Source organism: Myotis brandtii, unplaced genomic scaffold (assembly GCF_000412655.1).
Source record: "Myotis brandtii unplaced genomic scaffold, ASM41265v1 scaffold181, whole genome shotgun sequence".
Lineage (NCBI taxonomy): Eukaryota > Metazoa > Chordata > Mammalia > Chiroptera > Vespertilionidae > Myotis > Myotis brandtii.
In genome coordinates this window covers 5,040,334-5,046,556 of record NW_005356712.1, presented here as the reverse complement: position 1 = coordinate 5,046,556, position 6,223 = coordinate 5,040,334, and positions in this window count along the sequence as shown.

Below are 6,223 nucleotides of genomic sequence, written 5' to 3'. Positions count from 1 at the left end.
CCGCCGCCAGCAGAGCTCAGGACAGCAGCGAGATGCCTGCCGAGGTGTTTCTGGTTACAATCACCTCACACACAGGCCTGCATCCCCCCCACCCCCCCATCCTTACCATTATGTCTGAAGTCACACCTTCTGCCTGGCCTGGGGAGCTCTGGGGGGTGGGCGCTGAGTGCCTGAGCGAGGGCCAAGTTGCTAATCTATAGAGTTCCAGCAGGTCTGTAAAAAGGGGTATTTGTGGTGGTCAGAGAATCAATATGGAGGAGAGAGATGGCCTCCTTCTCCTAGCCACTGGGAGTTCATTTTCTACCAGTTTATCCGGGTCCTCTGTGTGTTCCTGAATATTTTCTGGTCGGGGCTGAGGCATCTCGTTTACTGGATGGATGTGTTTTCTCCTTCGGAAGATGGAAGGTTTAGGGATAGGAAAGGATTCTCAGGAGAAAGCTAATTTTGGCTCCTAGGCAGTCGGAATAGGAATAATCACATAGTAGCTACCATTGGTTGTGCCCTTATGTGTTTGAATCCTTCAAAAAAAAAAAAAGTCTAGGAAGTGATAACGACTACTTTCCCCATTTTTCAGATGAATCACCAGAGGCTGGAAAAGGTGAGCTGGTGTCCCGGAGGCTCACAGCGGCAGGGAGACCAGCCCCCATGGCCCTCTGTCTGCCCCCTCCAGGTTTGTGGGAAGTCAGAAGCCTGATGGTGGAGGGGAAGGGCGCCCTCGCTGGCTCGGCCTGGGGTGCAGTCTACCCCCAAGGACAAGGGCCCCTAAAATGATTCGTGCCTCTGAGTTTCAAACAGAATGGCCCTTGGCTGGCCCTGGGAGTGAGGCTGAGGGAGTCCAGCTTGACTCACAGGACAGGACGAAGGCCAGTGCCTTCCCAAGCGTTGGGAAGAATCACAACCAGCCCCCGGGGGTTCCCGCTGGCCCAGCGTCCAGGGCTGGAAGCTTAGGCCCCGCCAGCCTCCTCCAGGCGGACAGTCTAGTTTCTCTGTTCATCAGGCCTCGGGGCTGGGGCCTCCGCCACTCCGCAGGGGTCAGTCCGGGCTTTGCTGACCCTCCCCCATCTGGAGAACAGGGCCGCCCAGGATCCACAGGGCAATTAACCTCCCCCACCCTCTCCCTACCAGTTTCCTTAAAATAAATGTGACAAACGTGGGCCTAATGGTCTGCGGGGGAAGATCTATATGCCTCAGGACCGTAACACATGGCTCCCGCCCTCCCCGAGCAGCGTGCAGCCCTACTTCAAAGGACAGGCGGTTGGCGATATTACGGGGGTTTCCTGGCTCTCAGGAAACAAACCATCAGCCTGGTTCTCTGGGGGCAGAGTTACAGCCACAGAGACCAGCACCAGGGATGATGATGATGGTGGTGGTGGTGATGATGATGATGATGATGAGGGGCCTCTCAAGCACACGTGCCAGGCGGGTGCTCAGAGCTTTGCACGTTCCCACTCATCTGTTCTTTGCCGCAACCCTACGAGGCAGGCAATACAATTGCCCCATTTTACAGCCCAGGACTATTGAAGTCACGTGCCCACACCCCACAGCGAGTAGGTGGTGAGGCGGGATTTGAATCAGATCTGCCGAGCTTTAAATAATAGTAACCACCACCACCACCACAATAATAGATTTTTTAAAAATAACAAATACACGTGATAAAAAATTTTCCGACAGAGAACAGTATAAGCGATGACCCTAGCCATTGCCTCTCTGGTTTCCCCGCCCCCTCCTCGACACGGGTGTCCACGTTTGTGCTTTGTAAATCGTTTTCTATTCTGCGAATGCAGCTCACAATCGAAATGGCTCTGCACTTGGCGTTTTCACTATTCGGCTCATTGCTGGTGCGTTTTGAAAGTGTGGCCTTTTAATCACTGTTCGCTGGAGGTCGAAGGAGATGTTGCCAAACCAACCGACCAACCGACCGACCAGGACTTGGTGGGGCTGGTTTTCTGGGGATCCGGCAGGATCAAGTCCTGCTCAGGGTCCTTTGAGCTGCTTAGGGACAGAATGGGGAGGGCCGGGAGGAGAGGGGGGGGGAGGGAGCGAGGCGAGAGGAGGTGGGAGGCTCAGACATCTCTCACATTCCACTCAGAGATAGCAGATGTCCCAGGCACAAAACATGCTCATCCGCTCGGCACGGGGGTGTCGCTAGACCTGCATCTCAGAGCAGGAGGTTTTCAAAGCCTTAAATGGTCTCTCAGAGACCTGCGGGCCCTGGCCACTCTGTTCTGTGCGGAGGGGCAGGCTTTCAGGGCGGAGGGCCCTTTTGGTCTGGGGGGGCGGGGTGAGGCTGGCCTATTTTGGTCTTGGCTGTCCATGTGGTCTCCCCTGCCAGGGCGCAGGGAAGTGTAAGGCATCGTCCTGTCCATGCATCCCTCACCCCCCCCCCCCCCACAGTCACCACTTAATTTTTATAAATTTCCCTTTTATACATTTTGGCTCGAATCACGTAGGCAAAGGGGTTTTCCCAAATGGTATTTGTGTGTTTGTTCACATGGTTTTTAAACACAGAGCGGGTTCTTGAGAAACCTGGGAAGCTCTGAGGGAAGGCTGGTTCCCAGGTGGCGGCCAGGGGTGGGGGGGACGGGGGGGATGGGGGGGAAGGCCCACCAGTGCCTGTGGCCTTGGCTCAGGGGAGGTGGGGTGGCCAGAAGTCAAGGCTATGTGAACCCCCTTGGGAAGAGTTCTTGGTCCCACAGTATCTTGTTCCTTGTTTAAAATAACAATGACCAATGGGTTTGTCTGCCTCTCTGTCTCCTGGTCCCGCTGGTTCTAGCTTTCTAGCAAAAGATAACAACCCATCCTTTCTCTCTTGATCTCTTCCATTTCCACCCACTCTCACTCCTGTTCTCTCTTTCTCTGCCCCTGTGTGATCCTCCCTCACTCCTTCCCTTCCTTCCGTCCCTCGTGTATTCAACCTTCCTCCCATCCACCCCCCTTTGTCCATCCATCCATCCATCCATCCATCCACTCATGCACCCATCCATTCTCCCATCACTCTTTCTGCCTTTCTCCTCTCTCCCTTCCTTCCTTTCTTCTGCCGCCCACCTGTCATTCCCTCTTCCCACTACAGCCACTTCTTCCCCTTTCTCACCGCCCCCTCCTCTCTCTCCTCAGGCCTCTCTTATTTGGGGATGGAGAATTATAATGAGAAATACATGCTAAGTGTCTGGGGCCTTCCAGTCCAGGGCTTTGGGGACTGATCTTACCTGAAACAGCAAGTCTCATCTATAGGACCGGAGGGGCCGTAAATGGAAACATCTTGACTGAAGGCATCTTGGCAGTTTGCAGTTCATTTGAAAGGGGCAGGCATGCCTGTTTTCCTTCTAGAAAAGTTTTCTAAAGAAATAACCAGAAATGGGGACACACATCTATCTATAAGCATGTCCACAGCCGTGGAATATATAATAACAGAAAAGTCAGAAACAGGAGATCGGTAACACTGTGCTTTATCTATGGATGGAATACTATGTAGCCACTAACAGTCCAATTTTAAGTGAGAAACGCAGATTGACAGTAGTATGCATTTTTATGATTCCGTATTCCTCATAGGTGTGTGTCTCTGTGTGCGTATTACATACATGTTAAAAAGACGGTGTGTATACAGCAGGATGTGAACAAGATTGCAGCATTCTAGCCGTGGCCGGTATGGCTCAGTGGGTTGAGCACCGAAAGGCTGGCAGTTGGATTCCAGGTCAGGGCAATGCCCAGGCTTCCAGCTCGATCCCCAGTAGGGGGCGTGCAGGAGGCAACCATTGATAGTTTTCTCTCTCATCAATGTTTCTCTCTCTTTCTCCTTTTCCCTTCCCCTCTCTCTCTAAAATCAATTTAAAAACCTATTTTTTAAAAAGGTTACAGAATTTTGGAGGGTTTGTATCTCCCTCGCCCGTGCCTGTGTTTGAAGCTGGGTGGTGACATTCTGGCGGGTCAGTGGAGTGTCTTTTCCATGTATGTTGGAAACTCTTCAACCATAAGATACTTTCAGTGTCTCCAGTGATGCACAGCCCCTTCCCGAGTGTGCAACAGAGTTCACGTTCATTTCCCCCGGGGGCTTTGGTTTGGGAGCTTTCCCGAAGCTTCCTCTGCTCGGGAACAGGTTTCGGATCCTGGGGGTTCGCAAACCCGGATTCTGCCCTGCTAACCGGAGCAGGGCCCAGGTGAAAGGGGGTGCTGCCTCCCGTACATCCACTCCCCTTGGATGGAGAGCGGCCAGGCCGGCCCAGTGAGGCCTGGAAAGGGGTGGAGTCAGTGAGGTGGGTTCCCAGTAAGAGGCTATTCTGAGAGGCCGGGAGTTAACACGGAAAGGCTTCATGTTGCCAAGGGGAGCGAGAAGGAGGGCCTTTTAGGCCTGGGGGACATTTGGTTGCTATTATGAATGAACAAACCCAGCGAAACTGAAAGAAGAAAATGGCAAAGTTGAGCATCGCAGTGGGCTGGAGGGAGGCCCAGTGACCCTGGGGCTAAGTAATTCCAAATGGCCTTTGAAACGTCTGACAGTGGGGCCACGGAGCCCCGGGGCAGGGGACGCGGGGCAGAGGTCCCTTACAAAGAGGCTGAGGTTCTAGGCACCAGCCATGTTAGCGAAGGTTAGTGATCGCCCTCCTTTGCCAAAACCCTTCAAGGAACCACCAGAAGTCGATGTTCTGAGCCACCAGCCTGCAGGCACCCTGCATGCTGGCGCTGGAGAAAATGGAGAGGAAGTGGAAATATTTCACAGCTGGGAACAGAACCTGTCAGCTCGGCCACAGAATGGCCGCCTGTGAGCTCCTGGGCGGGGCCTGCCGCTGGCTCCGGGTGGCCAGCCTGTCCGCAGCGCCTGGAGCACAGTGGGCACCAGGAACTAGTTGCTGTATGAGCACAGGGACCAGTTCATTAATGTGTGTGGCTTCATGCAAAAGGGCTCCACCCTGACTGCAGTGTTGCTCACGGGGTGTGGCTAGGACCACCTGCTACCCTATCACGGGGTGGGTGGGTGATCAGCCCCAGCTTCTAGGCATCACCCCAACCTCATGAATCAGAATCTATGATCTGCAGCATCAGTGATTTTTAAAAATATGTTTTTATTGATTTTAGAGAGACAAAAAGGGAGAGAGAGAGAAACATCAATGAGAGAGAAGCATCCGCATTGATTGGCTGCCTCCTGCACGCCCCCTACTGGGGATCGAGCCTGCAACCCAGGCATGTGCCCTGACGGGGAATTGAACCAGCGACCTCCTGGTGCATGGGTTGATGCTCAACCACTGAGCCACACTGTCTGGGCTGCATCAGCGATTTTATCAGACTCCACTGCACAGCCCAGGGTCTCCTTATGCCCCCGCAATCTGAGTACTGCTACAGGCATCATTGTCACTCCTAGAAGCAGATCCGGAGGCACAGAGAAGGAAATCAGTTGTGAAAAGTCACGTGATCGCACATATTATCCCCACCATTTATGTCGGGTTTATTGGAGGTAAGTACCACAGGTAAATATTATGCTTACCATTTATTTCAGATTTATTCTATGACAGAGAACTGTGTATCTGTGATCTCATTGCATCCTCCAACAACTCCTTCAAGCAAACAGCCCGCCTGGTTCCCAGAGGAACTGTCACATCGTGAGGCGACAAGACCTCCCAGACTCGTGACCTTTCAACAGAAATGACAGTGGCAGCAAAAATAACAATAACAGGTGTTGAGGGTGTCTTGGGAGCCAGGCACTGTGCTAACACCTAGATTTGTAACAATTCTTATTCAATCCATGTAACTTCACTTTACATGGATTGTTTGACTGCATTTTCACAACTTTTTAAGGTAAGTCCCATTTCTATCCCATTTTATAGACGAGAAAACTGAGGCCTATGGAGATTGACTTCCCATGGTCAGAGAGCAGTGATGGTGGGATTCAATCCTAAAAACTCGGGTTGCTTTTTTAGCGACAGCCAGCACGCTCTGACCATTCTCTTACATGGCAGATATTGGTAAACCAGAGGCCAGCATTTAGACTCTAGTAGAATATGTGAATGGGCTCCACGGCTTCTGAGGAGCAGGGATCTTGTAGAACAAAAATCAGGCATTCTAGTTATTAGCCTTGCATTCCTGTGGGGTGATCTCTGCCTCAGTTTATCTACCTGTTAAATGGAGGGATGGGCCCCTGAGCGGGTTCCAGCAAGGAACCATTAAGAAAAAGAGCAACTGCCCAGCTGGTGTGGCCCAGTGGTTGAGCATCGACCTATGAACCTGGAGGTCA